We start from the raw sequence: 26,085 nt of genomic DNA on the forward strand, positions 1-26,085 counted from the left end.
TAAAAAGAAAAGGTAAAGAAAGTGGAAACTTAACCATATTAAAAGCTAAATTTGTGATTAGCATAGTTAATAACGTTTTATCCTGCATTTTTTTTCTGCTGCAGAGTTCCAAATAAACACTGGATAATTAAACCTTCCAATTCTCCCCACAAACTGAGAAAATGTTTTTGGGGCAGAATAAAGCAGGACAAGGTTATCAATGTCCACCCACAAAAATAGGAGGTAAAGTTAGAACCATGGTTGGAATCACAAATTCTTCAATAGCAATCTCATATATGATATATTATATTCTATTGAAAAAATAAGTTCTATTTGCCATTAAATGTGAAATGTTAGAATATTTTCTACTTTTAAGGAGCTTTTAAAATAATTACAGGTAGGACATACCTAATCCAAAAATCCAAAATCAGATGTGCTCCAGAATGTGAAACATGTTTAACAGTGACATGATGCCACCAGTGGAAAATTTCACACCTGACCTTATGTCATGTGTTGCAGTCAAAACACAGGTACATTAAAAATATTGTATACAGGGTACACATTTTATGATGCAAGCTAAGACATCTATATCCTATATCAGAGTGCCCAAATTCAACTCCCAGCCATGGCTCCTGATTCCAGCTTCCTAATAATGCAGACCCTAGGAGGCAGCAGCAGTGATGTAAGTAGGTAAGTTTCTGGCACTCAGATGAAAGAACTGAATTGGATTCCTGACTTCATGCCCCAACCACCAGCAATTGTGGTATCTGGGAAGTAGTTCAGTACATGAAAGCTTGAGTATAAACTCTCTCTGTACAACTCAAATAAATTTACTTTTTTAAATAACTGTACAGTGGTCGGCACTGTGGCACAGTGGGTTAAAGTCTCAGCATGCAGCACTGGTATCCCATATGGGCACCAGTTCGAGTCCCAGCTGCTCCTCTTCCGATCCAGTTCTCTGCTATGGCCTGAGAAAGCAGTGGAAGATGGCCCAAGTCCTTGGACCCCTGCACTCATGTAGAGATCTGGAAGAAGCTCTTGGCTCTGGATCAGCTCAGCTCTGGCCGTTGCAGTCATTTGGGGAGTGAACTAGAGGAATGGAAGACTCTTTCTCTCTCTCTCTCTGTCTTTACCTCTCTAACTCTGTCTTTCAAATAAATAATAAAAAATAAATCTTAAAAAAACTGTACAAAATTACATTCAGGTTATACAAATAAGTTGTGTATGGAAAATAAATTAATTTCATGTTTATACTTGGATCCCCTATCCAAAATATCTTATTAGGCAGATATTCCAAAATCCATAAACTTCCAAAAACCTGAAGCACATCTGGTGCCAAGTATTTCAGATTGAGGATATTCAATCTGTTGTTCTTGTCAATTTTATTTATTCATTTGAGAAGGAGAGAAGACAGACAAAGAGATAGAGCTCTGATTTGCTTCTTCACTACCCAAATGCCTGCAGCGTCCCTCAGCTGAGGTCAAAGCCAAGAGCTGGGAATGTAAATCTGTTCTTCCATATGGGTAGGAAGAATCCAGTCACTTGAATTATCAGTGTTGCCTCCCCGGGAGCAGGGGCCCCAGGACTTGGGCCATCTTCTACTGCTTTCCCAGGCCATAGCAGAGAGCTGGATCAGAAGAGGAGCAGCCAGGACTAGAACAGGCACCCATATGGGATGCCAGCGCTTCAGGTCAGGGCTTTAACCCACTGTGCCACAGCACCGGCCCCTACATACATAATTTATTAATGATATTACTTTCTACTATACTTGTACAATCTTTCTCCAGTAAAAACCATGTATAAATACACCACTGATGAATATTCCCATATTGCTTCAAACCTTATTTAGGACTATTTTCAAAAACGTCAGGTATTGAAGTCAGCAAACTATTTTCCAAATCTGTCCCCATGCAATTTGTAAATAGGGTCTTATTGAAACACAGCTGTTTCATTAAAATAACTGAAGATTTCTCATTTATTTACTTATTTCAAAAGCAGAGTAATAAAGATAGAGAGACAGAGGGATCTTCCATCAGCTGGTTCACTCATCAAATGCCCCAATATCCAGGAACAGGGCAGAAACCCAGACACTTGAGCCACCAACTGCTGCTTCCCAGGTGCATTAGCAGACAGCTGGATCAGAAGCCTGACCCCAATGTGGGATGATGGCATCCCAAGCTGCAGCTTAAACTACTGCTCCACAACACCTGTCCTCCACAAATATTTCATAACTTTCTCTATCACATTACTTTATTATGAATTTCTGCTTATCCTGCCTCCCATGCCTTCTAATTTAATCATTAACTTTTGTGACAAGCTTCTTGAATTTTTTCCATCTATTTCTTTTTTTAAAAAAATTATATATTTCTTTATTTGAAAGTCAGAGTTACATAGAGAGAGGAGAGGCAGAGAGGGAGAGAGAGAGAGAGAGAGAGAGATCTTCCATCTGCTGGTTCACTCCCCAACTGGCCACAATGGCCAGAGCTGGGCCGATCTGAGCCCAAGAGCCTGGAGCTTCCTCCAGGTCTCCCACACGGGTGCAGGGGCCCAAGGACTTGGGGCATCTTCACTGCTTTCCCAGGCCATAGGGGAGGAGAGCTGGATCAGAAGTGGAGCAGCCAAGAATCGAACTGGCGCCCATATGGGATGCTGGCACTGCAGGTGGCAGCTTTACTCACTACGTCACAGTGCCGGCCCCTCCATCTATTTATTCCTGCAGGTTCCTTCTCTCCTATTAAGTCACTATGTCTGAGTTCCTGTATTTGTTTGTGGATTTGGAGCTGGTGCTGAGGCATAGTTGGTTAAGCTTCCACCTGCAGTGCCAGCATCCCATATGGGCATTGATTCAAGTCTAGTCCGCTGCACTTCCAATCCAGCTCCCTTCTAATGGCCTGGGAAAGCAGCAGATGATGACTCAAGTGCTTGTGCCCTTGCACCCATGTGGGAGATGCAGAAGTTGTTCCTGACTCCTGGCTTTGGATTGGCACAGCTACCACCATTGCAACCATATGGGGAGTGAATCAGTGAATGGAAGACCTCTCTCACTGTCTCTCCCTATCTCTCTCTATAAATATCTGCCAGTGATTTTCAACTATGCCATCACAGCATTATTCTACTGACTGTTCTTGTCAATAACTCTTCATGAACTAGGATTTCTACTTGTCTTTTTTCTGGAAATCACCAAATTTACTGCTATAAAGTGTAAATAATACTAGTTTATTATCATTTATTGACCATAAGATCTGAATGATGGCCCTTTTAATTCTCTTGATATCAGTAATTTGTTTCTTCTGTTTTTCAGGCTAAAGGGTTATTATTTTAATGTAATCAGTCGACTTAATTGAATAAATGAGCTGAAATACCTAGTAAACTGGGCACAGAAATATCTTCCAAGTCTCCAAGAAATCATCAAGTCTTATTTCCCAATAACACAAAGGACAAGTCTGTCATCCTTTTGAGCATCAGTAACCCTAAATGAAAATCCAGAATCTACCGCTATCAAACAGGTAAATCAATGAACATGAAAAAGAATTAGATGCTTTGAGGGGGGTTTTCCCTACTGTGCAGGAGGGTGGCCAGCCCTAATCTGCTCACAGGACGGGACAGAGACCCTGACTCAGTTTTAAAGTAACTTCAGAGTGTCTTTTGCCAACTGGTGGGAGTTAGATTTGGGACCGAGTGCTGACGGCATCATGCTTGGCCGGCTGCTTGCAGAGCCTGACAGCTGTCTGACGTGCTTCACTCATGCAGGGCACAAAATCCATTCTTTGAATCAAATCCAGAGACAATAGCCCCTATGGGATGGAGCCCTAAGGTATCATCAAGAGTAACTGGAGTGAAGACCACTGACAGCTTTGATGACATGAACCTCTCGAGTCCCTCCTTCATGGCATCTATGCCTATGGTTTTGAGAAGCCCTCTGCCATCCAGCAGCATGCCATCCTGCCTTGTAGCAAGGGTTATGATGTGATTGCTCAAGCCCAATCTGAGACTTGGAAAATGGCCACATTTTCCATATCAATTCTACAGCAGATTGAACTGGATCTGAAGGCCACCCAGGCCTAGGTACTAGCATCCACACAGGAACTGGCCCAACAGATACAAAAGGTGGTCGTGGCATTAGGAGATTACATGGGTGCATCCTGTCACACCTGCACTGGGGGCACCAACGTCCATGCTGAGCTGCAGAAACTGCACATGGAAGTTCCCCATATAATTGTGGGCACCTCTGGCCACTTATTCAACATGCTTAACCGGAGATACCTGTCTCCCAAATACATCAAGATGTTTGTACTGGACGAAGCTGATGAAATGTTAAGCCGTGGATTCAAGGAACAGATCTATGACATCTTCCAGAAGCTCAACAGCAACACCAGGTGGTCTTGTTGTCAGCCACAATGCCTTCCGATGTGCTTGAGGTGACCAAGAAGTTCACGAGCGACCCCCTCTGGATTCTTGACAAGAAGGAAGAGTTGACCCTGGAGAGTATCTGCCAGTTCTACATCAACGTGGAGCGCAAGGAGTGGAAGCTGGACACACTGTGTGGCTTGTGTCAAACCCTGACCATAACCCAGGCTGTCATCTTCATCAATACCAGAAGGAATGTCGAGTGGCTGAGAAGATGCACGCCCAGACTTCACTGTCTCTGCCATGCTTGGAGATACGGAGCAAAAGGAGTGCGATGTGAGCATGAGGGAGTTCCGTTCTGGCTCTGGCCAAGTACTGATTACCACTGACCTGCTGGCCAGAGGCATTGATGTGCAACAGGTTTCTGTAGTCATCAACTATGACCTTCCCACTGACAGGGAAAACTACATTCACAGAACTGGCCATGGTGGGCGTTTTGGTTGTAAGAGTGTGGCTATTAACATGGTGACAGAAGACAAGCAGACTCTCAGACACTGAGACTTTCTACTACACCTCCATTGAGGAGATGCCCCTCAATGTTGCTGACCTCATCTGAGAAGGGCTGTCCTGCCACCTAGTCCCAGCTGGGGTTCATTCCTGGGGGGCTGAGGAGCAGCATGAGGGGGGAGGGGAGGAAGCCAAGGGATGGACATTTGTCATTTTTTTCTTTATTTTTTCTTTGAATAAATATTACTTTTTGAGGCAAAAGAAGAAACCAGGAACATTTTGGAACCCCTTTTCTTTGGGGCTGTCTCTTGCCCCAGGCGCCATCTCCTCCCAAAAGAAAAAACCAGGGGCTGAAACAAGTCATTCAACCTCACGTGCCAGACCAAATATGCAGGGAGCAGCACCTAGTGAGGTTGCCCAGTTATTAAACCCAGCTCGGGGAGCAGGGGAGAGAAAATGGTAGCCATTTTTACATTGTTTTGTATAGTGTTTATTGATTCAGGAAGCTAACGTGAAATTCTGAATAAAATGACTTGGAAACTGCCACCAAAAAAAAAATAAATAAAATAAAATAAAAAGAAGAAAGAAAGAAAAGGAAAAGAATTAGCACGTATTAAAAACCTCTCTGAAGCCGGCACTGTGGCTCAACAGGCTAATCCTCCACCTAGCGGCGTCGGCACCCCGGGTTCTAGTCCTGGTCAGGGCGCCGGATTCTTTCCAGGTTGCCCCTCTTCCAGGCCAGCTCTCTGCTGTGGCCAGGGAGTGCAGTGGAGGATGGCCCAAGTCCTTGGGCCCTGCACCCCATGGGAGACCAGGAGAAGCACCTGGCTCCTGGCTTCGGATCAGCGCGGTGCGCCGGACGCGGCGGCCATTGGAGGGCGAACCAACGGCAAAGGAAGACCTTTCTCTCTGTCTCTCTCTCACTGTCCACTCTGCCTGTCAAAAATTTAAAACAAACAAACAAACAAACAAAAAAAACCTCTCTGAGACAGTGATTTCATTTCCTTTGGACATATACCCATTTGTGGCATTACTGAATTATATTATAGTTCTACTTCTTTTTTCTTTCTTTTGAGGAACTCTCACACAATCCCTGTACCAATTTACATTGCCGGGCCTGCACCATGGCACAGTAGGTTAATCCTCCACCTGCAGTGCCGTTATCCCATATGGGTGCCGGTTTTCTAGTCCCAGCTGCTCCTCTTCCAGTCCAGCTCTCTGTTGTGGCCTGGGAATGCAGTGGAGGATGGCCCAGGTCCTTGGGCCCCTGCACCCGCATAGGAGACCTGGAGGAGGCTCCAGGCTCCTGGCTTCGGATCAGCGCCGTTGCAGCTAATTGGGGAGTGAACTAGCAATGGAAGAACTCTCTCTCTTTCTCTCTACCTCTCCTTCTCTCTGTGTAACTGTGTAACTCTTTCAAATAAATAAACAAATCTTAAAAAAAAATTTACATTGCCACCAACAATGTGCAAGGGTTCCCTTTTCTACAAATACTTACTAGCTCCTGTTATCTTCTGTCATTTTGATAATGGACAAGCTTCCAGAGGTTAGGTGACATCTCACACAGTGAGAGTCAGGGAGAAACAGACCAAAGGCAGGAGCCAGAATTCAACACAGGTCTCTCACATGGGTGACAGTCACCCTACAACCTGAGTCATCACATGCTGCTTTCCAGGGTGAATATCACTAAAAAGCTAGAGTAGGGAGTGGAGCCAAGATCCAAACACGGGCACTCCAATACAAAATGTGGTTCTCCCAATCAAGAGTCTGAACTATCAGGCCGAATACCCACCCACTCTGTGATTTAGATCCATATTCCCCTGATTATTAGCTTCCTTTTTTTTTTAAAGTAGGAGAAAAAAAATTTTTTTTTATTTTTTTTTATAGAGCTGTAATTGAAGTTTCAGTCAGTGTGTGTCCAACTCTGACACACTTTATTTTTTTTATAATTTTATTTATTTATTTAGACAGGCAGAGTGGATAGTGAGAGAGAGACAGAGAGAAAGGTCTTCCTTTTTGCCGTTGGTTCACCCTCCAATGGCCGCTGCGGCCGGCGCATCTCGCTGATCCGAAGCCAGGAGCCAGGTGCTTCCTCCTGGTCTCCCATGCGGGTGCAGGGCCCAAGCACTTGGGCCATCCTCCACTGCCTTCCCAGGCCATAGCAGAGAGCTGGCCTGGAAGAGGGGCAACCGGGATAGAATCCGGCGCCCTGACCGGGACTAGAACCCGGTGTGCCGGCGCCGCAAGGCGGAGGATTAGCCTGTTAAGCCACGGCGCCGGCCCGAGAAAAAATTTTAAATATGTTCACTAGAAAGAAATGATAAACGTTTGAGGAAACAGATATGTTTACCATGATTTGAACATTATGCAATATATACAAGAATTGAAACTGTTAGTAAAATGGTGCAGTCCCGACACCATCCTAGGCTCTAGCCACACCCCCACCTCCGCCATTGCTGAAAGCCAGGTAGCCACATGGCCCAACCACCAGTGTCAGCCCTAACCCCATCCTAATGGGATTCCCTGTTCCTACTTTCCAGCCCGCCCCTAGAAAAGTTTTAAAAGGACCTGTTCCTGAACACGTGGCTCTCTTTCTCCCCATCTCTCTCTCTCTCTGGCTCTTGATCTCTCTGGATTTCTCTCTTACACTCTCCTTCTCTCTCTGTTTCCCTCTTCACTCCTTCCCCCCAGTCTGTCGGGTCTCCCCCAATAAATCCTTTCCCTTACGCCAGTATTTGGTGCATTTTGTGGCAGCCTTACAGAAACATCACAGGTTACCTCTTGAATATGTATAATTTTTGTATGTCCATTGAAAACAATTGGTTTTAAGCAGACCAATGATATATAATTAAATTGCACTACTGTAACTCTTCTACATCATCTAACACTTTCACTGAGCAGCATACAATTGTGTTTGGATTATTATAGTTGATACCATAGCATGCAGGAAGTATTTTACTTTTTCTGTTCATTTCAAACAAATAGAAGGACAGGGCTCCTTATGAAAATATTACATGAGAACTCTTAATTCAATATATGTGCAAGATTATTTTAAAATAATACTAATGATCCACATTAATGAAAATGTTCCTGCATTTCCAAGGGCAGTGACAGTCAAGTTGAAAGCAAACAAGTTTATTCTAAGAAGAAATGAACTGTCCACTAATCCTCTGTGGATGTTTTCCATGTTTTCGTGAATATAAAGAATTCTTAACAAAGGAGCTAAACCAGTCTAGTTGATTTCATCATATGTGCATTTCCCAAGTCTCAACAAAACAGAATTATAAAGATGGGTGCTGGGAATAGCAGTTTAGATGCTACTTGGGATGTCCACAGATCTTTCAGAATGCCTCAGTTCAAGTCCTGCCTCCACTCCTGACGCCAGCTCTTGAAGTGTGTATGAGGATGGCAGGAAATGAGAGCATCAGTAGTTGAATCCCTGCCATCCACATTAGAGACCTGGACCTAGTTCCCAACTCTTCCCTCTGGCCTGGTCCAAACCAAGCTGTTGCAGAGATGTGGAGAGTGATTCACTGGGTGAATCTCTCTGCTTTTCAAAAACATAAAATTTAAATATAAAAATACTTGTTATAAGTATCATAATATAATAGTGGTTACATGTCCCTATACTTGGATCCAAATTCATAAAACGTGTACCACCAAGGGAGTCCTTATTTGAACTGTGGACATGGGGTGATGATGACATATCATACAATATGACAAATCATGTATATCATGACATATCATGATGTAGGGTCAACAACTGTTAACAAATGCACACTACTAAAGCATGCTGACAATGGCAGAGGTTACACATGTATGGGAGGTGTATCAGATATCTCTGCACCTTCCACGAATTTGCTGTGACTCTAAAATTGCTTTTAAAAAAGAATAAATGAACAAATGAATTCAAGACACATACTTGGCATAAATCTATTTCTAAAATAAACAATTCTAAAATGTTTGACATTCTACCTTTTGAGAATTGTACTTTTCCAGTAAGTTTTATATCTGCTGCTGCTGTAAAACTCTGTACTCTTATCAAAAGACTCCTGAACATTTGCATTTGTTAAGTATCAGCCACTGTTGTGGAGGAGTTAACATGCATTCTTTCATGAAACCTTCACAATGTCTCTGCAAATTAGGTAACATTTTACAGAGGAATACTTTTCTCTTTAACTTTATGTTTAATATTCAGTAATAAAGATAGGGTATAACGTTTCTACCAATAGCAATAATTTTAGTTGTTTAACATGTGATATTTAAGTTGCTGATATTCATTTCCTGGTTGACTAGGAAAATGATTTACAAGACAGAAATGAACTTGCTTGAAAGAAGATTGAAGTTGCAACCTTGACTTCATTAGTATCATATTTCCCATATAATCAAAGAGAAAACTAATAAACCTGCCTCCTACATTCATGCAGTAGATACTATAATCAGCCATAATACACTTACAGTATATTGTTTGAAAGTAGTAACTCAGGATACTAAAAATCTCACCTTTTTTAAAGTCTCACATTGTAAATTCCTATGTAAAGGAAACTGATTTTAACATCAAAAATATTAACTGTTCACTATTTTATAACATGAAACACAGAAAGAACATCAAAATGATCATGGAGGCCGGCGCTACAGCTCACTTGGCTAATCCTCTGCCTGCGGCACCGACATCCCATGTTCTAGTCCCGGTCAGGGAGCCAGATTCTGTCCCGGTCACTCCTCTTCCTGTCCAGCTCTCTGCTGTGGCCTGGAAGTGCAGTGGAGGATGGCCCAGGTGATTGGGCCTCTGCATCCACGTGGGAGACCAGGAGGAAGCACCTGGCTCCTGGCTTCGGATCGGCGCAGTGCTGGCTGTGGCGGCCATTTGGGGGGTGAACCAACAGAAAAAGGAAGACCTTTCTCTCTGTCTTTCTCTCTCACTGTCTAACTCTGCCTGTCCAAAAAAAAAAGATCATGGAATGCACACTATATTTTAATCCTACTTTTCCAAAAAATCTCTGGCAGTGGGATATAAAAGGACAAAGACAAAACATACAAATGAAAAACTTAAATTTAGGGCTAGACATTCAGTGAAGCAGTTAACATGCAAATATCCCGTATCAGAGTGCAAGGGTTTGAGCCAAGTCTTTGCTTCCAATTCCAGCTTCCTGGAATTGCAGGAAGAGAGGGAGCATGTGATGGCTCAAGTACCTGGGCCTCTACCACCCATATGAGAGACCTGGATTGAGTTCTCGACTCTTGACTTAAGCCAAGTCAAACCTGGCTACTGTGGGCATCTGGGGAGTAAACTAGTAGATGTAACATTTCTATCTGCCTCTCTGCCTATTTTTTTTTTATTTACTTATTTGAAAGGCAGAGCTACAGAGAGGCAGAGACAGGCTGCTTTCTGTCTTTCAAATGAAGTTAAAATAAATAAAAATGTATCTTGGGAGAAATAAATTGAATTAAAAATTAAAATTTTACTTAATACTTAAGAAACATATTAAAGATCTCAAAAATCATGTAAAGTTACTTTTTGCTAATATTATATTATAAAGAACCTATGAAAATTAAAAGAATACACTAGGCAAAATTATGAGTTGGTTATACTAGAAGCAATAACACCAACAAAACAGCAAAACCTTGCATGGATTTCTTTCTCAAATAACAATTTATAACTTATCAGTTAGTACAAAGCAAGGAAATAATCATTTTACACATCAACAAATATCTGTAACCATAATTAACTAAATAAACATACGATACCAAAAACAACCGAAGTCTGGTTCTGCTCACAGAAAGTTGTGAATTATAAGTAAGCACAGAGAACCAAAACACGCTACAATGTAGAAGCCCACACCTGCATGTACCATTCCAGTGTAAACTTAAAACTTTATAATCAGTGTACATGAAGTTTTACTATATACATAAAATAGAAGCCACTTTATTAAGCATATCAAGAAACCTAAAGTTGATCGATTCTGAGATATATGGACAAACAGAAAAAGGCTAAAATTGGTAGACTGTACTTAAAATATACTTCTCCAAATCAAAGCATAACCAGTTATAACACAACAGAACAAGAAAATTTTTAGAAAAAAATATAAAAAATTATTGTTCATCAATTACTTCCAATTTCAATACTTAAAATGTTTGTTCTGGTGGTCTATTATTCAATGCATGGTCAATATACTTATTAATAAACTGCTGAAATTTTCAAAACAGCTAAAAAGGCAAAAATTGACAAGTATTTGAAGTAATATGTTAATTAGCTTGATCTGGTCATATCACAATAGACATATACTTAGGTTCACATTACACCCTAAAAATATATTAAGTTATTTTACTAATTAGATATAAGACATATAAAAAATTTAAAATGGTAACAGAACACCTAAGCATTCAACTTTTTTTTGACAGGGCAATGTAACATCCCATTCTAAATTACTACCACTTCTAATCTGCCCTGTTGTCAATGTACAGCTAATTTATTATTCTATACCACAATAGATACGTTTGAAAATTGCAAAAGATATTTAAATTCAGTTTACATAAATGTTTTCCCATTGTATAATTTGTGATTAAGTTAAATCTGTATAATTTCTCTTTTCTGCGATATCAGAATTAGAAAAGGAGACTTTATTAAACACTTCTCATAATATGTACATGTTTTACAGCAAAGTATACATAAACTGCACCAAATTCCTGAAGCTAGATAAAGAAATAATGTTCAAGATTCATTGTTATTATTATAAAAGATTTTTTTGCCCATAAACAAAGAAAATCTTTCCTAATTTGGCTTCTCATGTAAAGGCAGAACTGATGGAAAATCAAGGAGAGTCAAATCACAAAGAAAAAATGCTGCAGAATGCATATCCTATATGTAATTATGAAATATGTACTATTTATATTCATATAGTCATATTAATATACTTGTATTCACATGAATATGTATTAAGTAGTCATAAGGTGTGAAAACATACAATAACCTTACCTTGATTACTATGCACCAAACAAAACTAATTTGTAACATAATCCTTAAATTTGGTTTAATACAAAGAAACAGACCTCAGTCACAATTAAAAAATAAAACTACTATTTTATGAAGCAATGTCGAAGTATAAGTACACAGAATGTAAAATAATAAGGTTATATTGAAGCAATTTGCAAACAGAGCTTAACTACAGCAAGGTACAAGTTACTGACTCAACTTTGGGTGAAATTTAAGATGTCATTATAAGAAATAAAAACTATCTTTATTGCTTAGAATCAATGAAACATGTAGCATTCTACCTTAAAAAAATTAAAGACACCTGGATAGGACACGTATATAAAATACTGCCAAAATAAATTTCTATCCAAATGAAATCATTATCATTTGCTATTGATGATCCTCAACGATCAGTAAAGGGCTGGAACTGGAGGTACACATACACAGCACATAGGAAGACTACGGAATTTTGATTCTCTTGCGATACATTAGAGGTACTTTTCCCATACACAGAAAAGAAAAACTGCTTTTAAAAGGAGAGGATGAAAAGCAGGTGGTTTAATGAGAACTTAACTAAAAAATGTGAACAAAGGGCCAGAAAGTTTAAGACAGAAAAAATGGAATGATGTAGAGTTTCAGAGAGATTAAAGGGAGACGTCTCTTAGATTGCAGTCTTTTCAGAACAAGAACCTAAAATAGAAACTGGAAATTCCCATCTCTACTTCCAGGATCAATCTAATACTTATCAGTTTGACACTACAAGTCTTTAAAATTCATTTTGAAAAGTACATTCTAAAATCCAAATTCTCCTTTTAAAGAATGGGTAGGTTCTTTCTTATTTATTAAAAAGAACTTCTTTACATTTTCAACCTGATTTATAAATTAAAAGAGAAACTTTTTAAAAGGCACCCCCCAACACCAAAAAAAAAAAAAAAAAAAAAAAAAAACCCTACCTCAGGCAAGCCTCAGTTCACTGGATCTATGTCATATTGATTTATAACAGTTATTTCTTAGGGGGAAAAAAAGCACACACAGATGCAAACAATTACTCTATTTTTGTAGGCAACAAGTGAGGTGGGTGGTAACTGAGAAATTTTTTTAAAATCCTGTCACAATATTCTGCTTTTTCTTAAGAAACCCTCCTCACACAACAAACGTTTGCCACATCAGAGAATTTCCAGGGCCTGAAGCACCACTTTGATTCCAGACCGCTGCAGGCATTAGCAGGAGGTAATTAGGGTAAAAAGTTCAGCCACAGTTCCATGTCTAGAGTCCTGCCAGAAATAAATTTCCTCTCTAGTCACTGGTTTCTACTGTACCCTCCCTAAGAATCATATTGAAAACACATTTATCTTTGTAGAGCTTGTTCCTCTTCTAATTAACTTTATGGCGTTTACAGTGTTTAATAATTCAAAACGGCCCCAATCGCAGAAGTTTTATCTTTAATAGCGTGAGGGTTTATTATCATTTTTCCAATACTGCCGCTTCATTTGACAAGCGACTCACAGAAGTATGTGCTGCAGCTGTTTTCATGGCGCTTTCTGATCACTATAAAGGTTCATTTTTTTTCCTTGCTTGAGAAAGGTGCAGAAACAAAACAAACAAAAGCATTCAGAATGTGGCCTTCAAATTCTTCAAGAAAGTGAAAAAGGCTAATAAGAAAATAAATTTCAAAATTTGACAGGAAGTGGTATTACTTTACAACATACAAATTTATTACGGTCTTCATTTTTTCCAGAAAGAAATATGAACTATTATACCTAAATATGCGATCCAACCAAAATATAACACACATCTGAGTGCCTCTAAGAAGCAACTACAAAATGCCATCCGTTCTGCATGCCCATCTCCACAAATGCATCGGCCCACCCCATCAGGAGGCTCTAATTAGTACATCAGTCAGCTCACAATAAAAATGGGATTTTAGTAAATTACATGAAAGTCAAGAAAATCACTTTTTACAATAATGGTTTTCTAACAAAGGATAAAATCAGCTTCAACTAAAGAAAAATCTTAACTCAATCAAGTGGCTTTTTGTTAGCGAATTTCACAAACATTAAATCTTGCCTCTAGGATGTTATATTAGTTGTGAGAACTGCCTGCCTTTTTGAAGCCAGGACATTTATTTTTAAAATAATACTCTGTGTATAAACATAAATTTCAAATGGTTTTTAAATTTCTTTTCAAATTTTTCAGTGAAATACAAATCCAAAAGGAATTTACTACATTTTTCCAAATTCTCTTTAAATATTTGGTCCCCAGGATCCCAACTTATGGCTAAAAGCATTACAAAGTGTGGCCACTACACCATCCTGCACACAACGTTAACACTCTTCCAGCGTAATAAAACATTGCCTCTCACATTTCACGCTGCATGATCTTACCTACAAAGTTGCTGATGACCACTTTCTTTCTGTCCTTTTGCCCCCTTATAATTTGAATGCCTTCAAGAATTTCTGCCATCTTCCAGGAAATTTTCCAAATAGACTTGTGCAATAACATAATGGTTATACTATTACAGCTGAATGTATATTTCTGAAACATATTTTGAACTGCAATACCAGGAGAAGAAATTAAGGAACAAAGGTTTAGAGGTGAGAGTTTGGCCTAGTAGTTAAGGCCTGCATCCCACATCAGAGTATCTGGGTTCAATTTGTGTCTATGATTCCTAACTCCAGCTTCCTGCTAACGTGGACCCTGGGAGGCAGCAGTACTGGCTCAAATGATTGGGTCCTTGCCATCCACGCGGGAGACTTTAAATCCTGGGCTTTAACTTCAGCCTGTCCCATACATGGCAGTTGCAGGCATTTGAGAAATTAACCAACAGATGTGAGCAGTTCTTTCCTCTTTTTCTCTCTCCCTCTCTCTCCATCTGTCTATATCATATATTTTTTTAAAAATTTGTATTTTAAATGCTACACCTGGAATAAAAGCATATTCCTAATTTCAAATCCCAATATCTTCAGGCAATACCACAGAACACACCAACATAATAAATGATGTACATTTATTCTGCTGTCCTAATTATAATTCCATATACCAGCAATAAACAAAGGTTCACAGAATAATAAAAACTGCTTGGAAATATCTAAAAAAGCATAACTTCTCACCCAACAAGTTCACTCCTAATTATGTCCACCAACAGAAATGAACACCAAAAAAAGTACAGAAATGTTCATATCAGCACTATTCACAACGATCCCAAAACAGCAAACTGTCCATATATCCAGAGAAATGTCATTGTCCTATCAGCATTATCTAGTCACCTTCACTACAATTTGACACTTGTCACCATACTAAGTGTCTTACTTGTTTACTGTTACTCTCTGCATGCCAGAATACCAGCTCTACCAGTACACTTTGTATGTCTTATTGATCAGGGTTTGTCCACCCTGATGCTACTGACATCATGAGATGGATAATTCTTTGGCGTCAAGGACTTACCTATGTGTTATAGGATGCTGAATAGCATCCTTGGCTCTACCCACCAGACACCAGTAGAACTCCCCATTCATATGACCACTAAAAATGTCCCCAGACACTACTGTCTCTTCTGGTCCTGAGAATCATCTATCGTTTCTTTCCCTCGGTTAATAAATAATGGCTTAGATTACTATTCTAAGGGAGGCTGACAGATAATGTGTACCCAAAAATATATCTTGACACAATACACAGTCCCTTCTTAGGGGAAAAAAAAATGCAAAGTTGCATTCAAACAGTTCTGAGATTCCTACCTACACAAGATGAGATCTATAACAAATACTTTAAAATCACACACATAATATATGATTATCTCAATAGTAGGTAAGGATTCTTTATCTTTTATTAAGGTTGTGCTGTACTTTCAGAATAAACTGCCTCCATAGCCTTTGATCATAACAAATTTCAACCTTAAAGTAAATTACCTTTTCAAATCCTACTTTGATACAAGAAAATCATCAAACAATACAGTTAGTGATATTTAGCAAGGCTTTATTTTGGTGAAAAGCCATACAGTTTTATCAACAGACCAACTCTCCTCCCCACCACCCCAAAATGCTTGAAATACTCTCTTTGAAAGTTGTCATGGTTCTCCATAATGAACTGCTTAACTACCTCTCTCAATCCTGTCTTTTCAGATAATCACAACACAACAGTGATCTGTGATCAGGCTTATTCACCATACACATGTCCTGTCCCACTAGAAGTAGAGGAAACGTGCCTGTGTAGAATTCCACAAAGTCAGAATCTACGCAGATGTTCTTTTTCTTTTGGTTTTCCTTTAATTTACAAATCTTGTAATCTAAGCCTGAAGTTGACTGAACCAACATTTAAACCAGTATAGCAATATCAGCCAAAATTTCAATCTGTTTTCTATTTATATGTCAAGCCGGCATCCTTTTTGGTGGCTGAAAAAAAAACCTGTTGTTTTGAAATGATTACATAGAAACTGCAACCCCTTTAGTAGTTTAATGAACTAGTGTATATGGAAGGCTTACTTTGAAAGGAACTAACAAGTTGTAGACAGACGAAAAAAACAACTTTGAACTCACAATACTTACTTTATATATTTTTATAAAATGATTATTTATTTATTTATTTATTTGAAAGACATAATTACAGAGAGGAGAAGACAGACAGAGAGATCTTCCATCTGCTGGTTCACTCTCCAAATGGCCTCAATGGCTAGAGTTGGACAAAACAAAAGCCAGAAGGTAGGAAAAGCTGGGAGACTGGAACTCCACCAGGGTTTCCCACATGAGTGACAGAGGACCAAGAACTTGGGCTAGCTTTTGCTGTCTTCCCAAGTATAGCAGGGAGCTGAATGGGAAGTGGAGCTGAAATAAGCATGCATATGGGATGCCAGCACTGCAGGTGGTGGCTTTACATGCTACACCAAAACGCTGGCCCCATTATGTATTTTTTAAAATTTACTTACATATTCTTTTATTTATTTGAAAGACAAAGAGTCAGAAACAGAGAATCAGAGTGATTTCTCATCCACTTGTTCAATCCACAAACTCATCTCATCCAAAGCCAGGAGCCAGTAACTCAACTTGGTCTCCCCTGTGGCTGGCAGAGACCTAACTACTTGAGCGATTGTCTGCCGTCTCACATAATAAAAATCAGCAGAAAGCTGAAACTGCAAGCAGAGACAGGATCTGAACTCAGATACTTTGATACAGCACCCCAACAAGTACACCAAACATCCTTCCCCACATTTTTAACAATATACTAAAGTCACTTTAAACTGTGATAGCAAAGCATTGCCTAAAAGAAGCTTATTGCACAGTAAAGACTTCACTGCTATTCAAAGAAGCCTATGCACAGAAACATACTTCTACTTAGGCAGCAGCATGAAGGATGCATTACAATGGGGTATAAGAAAAGAGTTGTGTGTTAAGGATATGCTCATTATATTGATCAAAATGATGGCTTCATGGGTTAAACAAATGTCAAAATTTATCAAGCTGAAATAAATACCTCAATAAAGAATAAAGGCTGCTTTAGACAACAGAAGCTAACAACCGTTTTCCAGGGAAGGTAAAAACAACTACATACAGTACTGAATTAGGCTACAAAAAAAATTAATAAAGGGCAACCCCATGTAATGCTGGCAAAGTCACATTTCTGGACTACTCCAAGAGGCAAAGCTCCCACCACAAAAAAAGATTTAAGAATACAAATATGTATTTTTGCATAATATATATGAACAGAAATATATATACATATATATACACACACATTCAAATTCCTGGTAGACAGTGTTCCCTAGCCATGCTTCAGATTTTTCTGACTCAAGTGATATGAGATTTACCCAATACCTACCAGACTGTAGTCAATATCTGAAACCACTACCTCATTTAACACTCTTAAGAATCAAACACAGGGGCTGGCACTGTGGCGTAGCAGGCTAAGCCTCTGCCTGCAGCGCCAACATCCCATATTGAGCTAGTTCATGTCCTGGATGCTCCTTTTCTAATCCAGCTCTCTGCTATGGCCTGGGAAAGCAGGGGAAAATGGCCCAAGTACTTGGGCCCCTACATCTGCACAGGCGACCCAGAAGAAGCTCCTGGCTTTGGATGGCCCAGCTCCAGTCACTGCGGCCATTTTGGGAGTGAATCAGCAGATGGAAGATCTTTCTCTCTGCCTCTCAAATAAACAAATAAAATATTAAAAAAAAAAAAAGAACCAAGCATATTAATTACAACCAGCAGAAATTTGTAAATAAAGGCAACAAGCCAAAGAGCTATCAAACTAGCTCATACAGCTAATAATTTCTCAAAGGTCATAATTCTTTCCATTACACTACACAATCATCCATAGTTTTAAGAGTATCAATGAAAACTATGGAGTTTTGGGGCTGGCACGATGGCATAATGGGTAAAGCCACCGCCTACAGTGCCAGCATCCCATATAGTCACCGGTTTGGGTTGCAGCTGCTCTACTTTCCATCCAGCTCTCTGCTATGGCCTGGGAAAGCAGCAGAAGACGGCCCAAGTCCTTGGGCCCCTGCACGCATGTGGGAGGACTCGGAGGAAGCTCCTGGCTCCTGGCTTCAGATCGGTGCAGCTCTGGCCATTGTGGCCAACTGGGAAGTGAACCAGCAGATAGAAGACCTCTCTCTCTCTGTGTCTCCTTCTGTCTCTGTGTAACTCTGACTTTCAAATAAATAAATCTCTTAAAAAAAAAAAAAAACAACTAAGGAGTACCAACTTTAGGTTAAAACAACACATGAAGAAAACTGTAGAAAACAAAATCAATAACTGATTCATAAATATCACTCTAGGTAGAAGTCCTTTTAAACACTTCAAAAGCAGCCACTAGATTTGCTTTTTAAGCTTCTTTATTCAAGCATACTTTACAGGCTACTCTCCTCCATCATTCTCTATGTCAGATTTCTAGAACTCCTGTGAGAATTTCTAGACTATTATCTCAGAAGAGATGAGAATTAGCTCTTGGAAAATATACCTCTTTTCAATACTGCCACATAAAACATATATTACAGTAAAATGACTAGAGAGATGGTCCCAGTTTAATAATTTTCTAGCCAATTTCTGTTCTCACAAATGTAAGAAATAGTATAGAAGAGAAATGTTCATTAATACTTTCTAGTTTTCTTACTTTAGCAACTCCTATGGTCTAAATGTGTCCCACCACATTCTTACTTTGAAATTTAATCACCAGTGGACAGTATCAAGACATGAGGTGTTTGGCAGTGACTTGAGAACAGTGTTAGCAAACTGATAAAAGAGTTTGATGGGGCCAGTGCTGTGGTGTAGCAGGTAAAGCTGCGGCCTGAGATGATATGGGAGCGGTTTGAGTCCTGGCCTCACCACTTCTGATCCAACTACTTGCTAATGCACCTGGGAAAGCAGTGGAGGATGGCCCAGGTGCTTGGGCCCCTGCTACCCACATGGGAAACCTGAAAGAAGCTCCTGGCTCCTGGCTTCAGCATTGGCTGGGCTCAGACATTGTAGCCAGTTGGGGTGTGACCCAGTAGATGGAAATTCATTCTCTCGTTCTGTGTGTGTGTATGTGTGTGTATCTCCCTCTCTGTAACTCTTTCAAATAAATAAAATCTTTTTTTTTTTTTAAAGGAGGGGCTGGCACTGTGGCGTAGAAGGTAAAGCTGCCACCTGCAGTGCCATTATCCCATATGGGCACCAGTTCAAGTCCTAGCTGCTACACTTTTGATCCAACTCTCTTCTATGGCCTGGGAAAGCAGTAGAAAATGGCCCAAGTCCTTGGACCCCTGCACCCGCATGGGAAGACCCAGAGGAAGTTCCTGGCTCCTGGCTTCAGATCAGCACAGCTCCAGCCATTGCAGCCAACTGAGGAGTGAACCAGTGGATCAAAAATCTCTCTCTCTGACTTTCAAATAAATAAATAAATATTTTTTTAAAAAGGAAGGTACAAGAAGAATCATAGGACTTTCCCACTCATCTGCAAGTCCCTCATCAGACACCAAACCTGCCTTCAGCTTATTCTGGGACTTGCCACCTTCCAGAAGCATAAGAAATAAACTTATTATGTACTAATTACCCCATTTGCATTACTTATAGTGGTAAGAATGGACTATGACACCAGGATTTTCTGAAATAACACCTCACAAAACTGAACATGAGACTCTATCACCACATCATCACCACATGATCTATTTTATCAGGACATCACCACATGATCTATTTTATTAAGCTCTCTCTCTGTGTGATCAAGATAAACCATATGCTTACTAGTAGAATGCTTATAGAATGGGATAATGTACATATCACAGCAGTAATATTCACTACTAAATAAAGCAACACTAGGCCGGCGCCGCGGCTCAATAGGCTAATCCTCCGCCTAGCGGCGCCGGCACACTGGGTTCTAGTCCCGGTTGGGGTGCCGGATTCTGTCCTGGTTGCCTCTCTTCCAGGCCAGCTCTCTGCTGTGGCCAGGGAGTGCAGTGGAGGATGGCCCAAGTCCTTGGGCCCTGCACCCACATGGGAGACCAGGAGAAGCACCTGGCTCCTGGCTTCGGATCAGCGTGGTGCGCCGGCCGCAGCGCGCCAGCCGCGGCGGCCATTGGAGGGTGAACCAATGGCAAAAGGAGGACCTTTCTCTCTGTCTCTCTCTCTCACTGTCCACTCTGCCTGTCAAAAATAAAATAAATAAATAAATAAAGCAACACTATAATATCTTAATAAGAGGGAAAGACAAGCATGGTTTACATAAGTAAAACACAACTCACCTATTTTTACAACTGTGTTTCTGCATTGTCTATATGGCCACCTAATGCGAATATCTTCCAAAGATCAACAAGGGAAGCAAACAAAACCATCCCTAAATCACACTACACAAAAACCAGGAGGGAAAAAAAACTCCATGTTTAAATAACATTTACTTGAGGGGTTATGAATATTCAAAATTGGCTATTTGTTCCAGAGCTGGCAGTAGAACTCAGCAGGATTTACTTGGAGAACAAAGCAGGAATTTAATGGTCCTATAAGTGGCAGAACAAAGGAAACCACATAGGATCTACTCTCACAAGAGGGGCACCTCATCCTCAATAGGGAAATTTTAAAAACAGATCTGAGATCAAGGGTGTTGCTCTAGGGTATCAAAAGCAAGGAGATAACAATTTATGCAGGACCAGAGCTATTAGACAGAGGAAAGCATCAGAAAGAACGCACATCAGAAATGGGATGTGTTCCTTCAGAGCTTAGGGGTAAATGAAAGAAAGAAAAAAAGCAGCCAAAGATTAGGATCTCACCAGAAACTCAGAGGGACTGAAGCCATTTCGAAAGAAACCCTTCACTGGGGCAGGCACTGAGGCACAACTGGTTGGGCCACCACCCAGGATGCCTGAATCACATATCAGAGGGACTACCTCCACTTTCAATCCAGTTTCCTGCTAATGTACCTAGGAGGCATCAGGTAATGCCTCAACTATGTCCTTGCTACCATGTGGGAGACCCAGAATGATTTCCTAGCCCCAGACTTGAGCCTGACACAACCCATTCTGTTTTGGGCAGTTGAGGAATAAACCAGCAGATGGAATATCTTTGTCACAACTGTTTGGTCATTCAAATAAAATGAATATAAAGAAGTAAAAATTTTAAAAGAACACATTTCCTAATAACAAAAAAAAAGAGGATATAAAAATGCTTTTTCTTCGCAATGGTAGATCCTAAAGTTTATGTCACTATGTGCTAACCAACTACAAACATTTACACAAAAAAAATAAAATACACAGACACTAACTTGCGCAGATTAAATTATTCACCCACTATGGTAATGCTACACTTATATGAAACAATCCTACATATAAATGTCCTTGTTAAGATGATAAGCACTTCAGCAAACACAAAACAAACAAGAGTTCAGTTTATTGTAATCAGATCACCAAATAAATAAGCAAAAACAGAATGCATATTTCCAGCCAGTCTCTTGCATTAGAAAGGGAGAAAACAAGAGAGAAAAGGAGAGCACACAAGCAAGAAGAGAGCTCTGATACAGGAATAACAAGAAACATTTACCCTGCTCTGCACTCCATGAAATGACTTACAAACTTACATCAAATGTTTCTTTCCATTACTTACCAATAACCATTCTCAAAACTACCTTGCAAATGATCCAGACGTATTAGAAATCTTCTAACAAAATAATTGCCCTGCTACACAATCAATTTAAGAAGCAAAAACCGGAGGGGAGGAAGGAAATTTATAACAAAGTATTTCAAACTACTTGCTATTTTGTCAAAATAATCTTCACTACACCTATGATGATTAATTTCATGCATCAGCTAGAACACTATACACCAAGATATTTGTTTTAGGATAAGATTAACATTTAGGTCAATTGAGATGGAGTCAACTACATTCTCATCAAAAAATGTGGGTAAGCATCACCTTAATTCCTAAACCTGAAAAAGATGCAACAGAGAAAAAGAATTACAGACCAATTTCCCTGATGAACACAGACACAAAAATCCTCAACAAAATTCTAGCCAATTGAATCCATCAAGATCAGCCACCCAAACCAAGTGGGATTTATCTCCAGTATGCAGGGTTCAACATTTGCAAATCAATCAATGTAATACATCACATTAACGAACAGAAGAACAAAACCCATGCAATTATCTCAATGGATGCAGAGAAATCATTTAATATAACACCCTTTCATGATGAAAACTAAGCAAATTGGGTATAGAAGGAACATCCCTCAACATAATCAAGGCAATTTATGACAAACCTACGGCCAGCATCATACTGACAGGGGAAAAGTTGAAAGCATTCCCGCTGAGATCTGGTACCATACTAGACAGGGATGCCCACTCTCACCATTTATTCCATATATCCCTGGAAGTTTTAGCCAGAGCTATCAGGCAAGAAAAAGAAATCAAAGGGATACAAATTGGGAAGGAGGAAGTCAAACTATTCCTATTTGCAGATGACATGATTCTATATATAAGGGATTCAAAAAATTCCACTAACAGACTAATGGAACTCACAGAAGAGTTTGGTAAAGTAGCAGGATATAAAGTCAATGCATAAAAATAAACAGCCTTTGTATACACAGACATCGCCACAGCTAAGAAAGAACTTCTAAGATCAATTGCATTCACAACAGCTACAAAAAAAAAAAAAATCGAATACCTTGGAATAAATTTAACCAAGGATGTCAAGATCTCTACGATGAGAATTACAAAACATATAGAAAGAAATAGAAGTTTTTACCAAAAAATGGAAAAAATCTTCCATGTTCATGGGTTGGAAGAATCAATATCATAACAATGTACATATTACTGAAAGCAATATACAGATTCAATGCGATACCAATCAAAATATAAAAGACATTCCTCTCAGATCTAGAAAAAAATGATGCTGAAATTCATATGAAGGCACAGGAGACCACTAATAGCAAAAGCAATCTTACACAACAAAAACAAAGCCGGATGGGGGCCGGAGCTGTGGAACAGAGGGTAAAGTTGCCGCCTACAGTGCCGGCATCCTATATGGGTGCCAGTTCGAAACCCAGCTGCTCCACTTCTGATCCAGCTGTCTGCTATGGCCTGGGAAAGTAGTGGAAGATGGCCCAATTTCTTGAGCCCCTGCACCTGCCTGGGAGGCCTGGAGGAAGCTCCTGGCTTCAGATCGGCACAGCTCTGGCCATTTGGGAACTCAATCAGCAGATGGAAGCCTTCTCTGCCTGCCTGCCTGCCTCTCTCTCTCTCTCCCCTTCTCTTTGCTTCTCTCTCTGTGTAACTCTTTCAAATAAATAAATAAATCCTAAAAAAAAAAAAAAAAAAAAAGCCAGACGCATCACAATACCAGATCTCCGGCCAGCTCACTTGGCTAATCCTTCACCTGTGGCGCCAGCACCCAGGGTTCTAGTCCCGGTCGGGTTGCCGGATTCTGTCCTGGTTGCTCCTCTTCCATTCCAGCTCTCTGCTGTGGCGCAGGAAGGCAGTGGAGGATGGCCCAAGTCCTTGGGCCCTGCACCCGCATGGGAGACCAGGAGGAAGCACTTGACTCCTGGCTTCGGATCAGTGCAGCGCACCGGCCACAACACACCAGCCATGGCGGCCACTTGGGGGGGTGAACCAAAGGAAAAAGGAAGACCTTTCTCTCTGTCTCTCTCTCTCTCTCTCACTGTCTAACTCTGCCTGGCAAAAAAAAAAAAAAAAAAAAAAAAACAGATCTCAGGGCCAGTGCTGTGGTCCAATGGGTTAATGCCCTGGCCTGAAGTGCCAGCATCCTAAATGGGCACTGGTTGGAGACCCAGCTGCTCCACTTCTGAACCAGCTCTCTTCTACGGCCTGATGGACTGGAAATCCAGTAGAAGATGGCCCAAGTCTTTGGGTCCCTGCACCCATGTGGGAGACCTGGAAGTAGCTCCTGGCTCTTGCTTCAGATTGGCACAGCTCCAGCTATTGCAGCCAATCAGGGATTGAGCCATAGGATGAAGATCTCTCTCCCTTTCTCTCTTTGGCTCTCCTCTCTCTGTGCAATTGTGATTTTTGAATGAATAAATGAATTAAAAAGAAAATAGATCCCAGTAAGAAATAAGAGTGGGAATAAGAAAGGGAGGAGATGTACAGTTCAGCACACATTCCCATGGACTTACCCCTGAGAGTAAAGCTAAAAACTTGCCATGGGACTCCAAATCCCATTATGCTGGGTGGTAAAAATGCCATCTTAAGCCGGCGCCATGGCTCAACAGGCTAATCCTCCACCTTGCGGCGCTGGCACACCGGGTTCTAGTCCTGGTCAGGGCACCGGATTCTGTCCTGGTTACCCCTCTTCCAGGCCAGCTCTCTGCTGTGGCCAGGGAGTGCAGTGGAGGATGGCCCAAGTGCTTGGGTCCTGCACCCGCATGGGAGACCAGGAGAAGCACCTGGCTCCTGGCTTCAGATCAGCGTGATGCACCAGCCGCAGCGTGCCGGCCGTGTCAGCCACTGGAGGGTGAACCAATGGCAAAAGGAAGACCTTTCTCTCTGTCTCTCTCTCTCTCTCACTGTCCACTCTGCCCGTCAAAAAAGTAAAAAAAAAAAAAAAAAGAAAAAAAGAAAAAAGCCATCTTAAGTGTTGAAGTGATCATATTAAGTATGCAACTGATCATATAGACAGAATTAAGTGTAAAAAGGATCTCAAGTGTCTGGTAATAACAATAGATAGAATTAAAAAGGAGAGAATAATCCAACATGGGAAGCAGGCAACACAGCAGACTCACAGAGGGACAAACACCCTAAATAGCACTCCGACCTCAGAATCAGCCCTTAAGGCATTCGGATGTGGCTGAAAAGCCCATGAGAGCATTACAGGCAAGGAAAGCCAAGACACTGTGGCAAAAAATGATCTACATGAAGGATCTCTGTGAGTGTGATCCCAGTGGAAAGAAAGGGCCATCAAAGAAGAATGTACTTTTCTCAGAAGAGAGAAGAGAACCTACACTCTGCTTATGGCCCTGTCTAAATACTGACAGAGTTTGTGGACTCCAAATGCTTCCATAGCCTTGGCGGCTCATGACAAGAGCTTTGAGTGATCATTGACATCATAAATAAGAGTGTCAATTGTTAAATCAACAACAGGAGTCACTGTGCACTAACTCCCCATGTAAAACTTCTGTCCTTAATGAATTGTACTATGAGAATTAACTGTAAAACTTGTCTTCAAACAGTACTTTATACTTTGTGTGTCTGTGTGGGTGCAAACTGTTGAAATCTTTACTTAGTATAGAGTTGGTCTTCTGTATATAAAGATAAGTAAAAACAAATCTTAAAGAAGAATTAGGTGAGAGAGGGAGTAGGAGGTGGGACAGGAGTGGGGGTGGGAAAGCAGGTATAGGGGGAAGAACCACTATATTCCTAAAGCTGTACCTAGGAAATGTATATTCATCAAATAAAAGCTTCCTTAAAAAAAAAAAAAAAAAGTGGGTGGATCACATTCAATTACTTAAAAGTTTTAACAGAAAAAAGACTAACATACTGAGAGGAAGAGGGAATTCTGCCTTTAGCCTGGAACAATATCTCTTCTTACAGCCTTCCAACATACCCTACAGATTTTGGACTTAGCAACCTACAAACACACACACACACACACACACACACCTTGTTGGTTCTATTTCTACAGAGGACTCTTTTTTTTTTTGACAGGCAGAGTGGACAGTGAGAGAGAGACAGAGAGGAAGGTCTTCCTTTTTGCCATTGGTTCACCCTCCAATGGCCACCATGGCCGGCGCACCGCACTGATCCAAAGGCAGGAGCCAGGTGCTTCTCCTGGTCTCCCATGGGGTGCAGGGCCCAAGGACCTGGG

At 40.5% G+C, this 26,085-nt stretch overlaps 1 protein-coding gene and 1 pseudogene across 6 annotated transcripts in view; one reads left to right on the top strand and one right to left on the bottom strand.

Moving 5' to 3' along the window:
* The window catches only part of BCAS3 (BCAS3 microtubule associated cell migration factor), a 602,204-nt gene that overhangs the window by 480,659 nt on the left and 95,460 nt on the right, over window positions 1-26,085 (bottom strand). The window lies entirely within an intron of this gene.
* LOC133746643 (eukaryotic initiation factor 4A-I-like) lies at window positions 3,760-4,942 on the top strand (annotated as a pseudogene).

This window comes from Lepus europaeus, chromosome 18 (assembly GCF_033115175.1).
Source record: "Lepus europaeus isolate LE1 chromosome 18, mLepTim1.pri, whole genome shotgun sequence".
NCBI classification, from domain to species: Eukaryota; Metazoa; Chordata; class Mammalia; order Lagomorpha; family Leporidae; genus Lepus; species Lepus europaeus.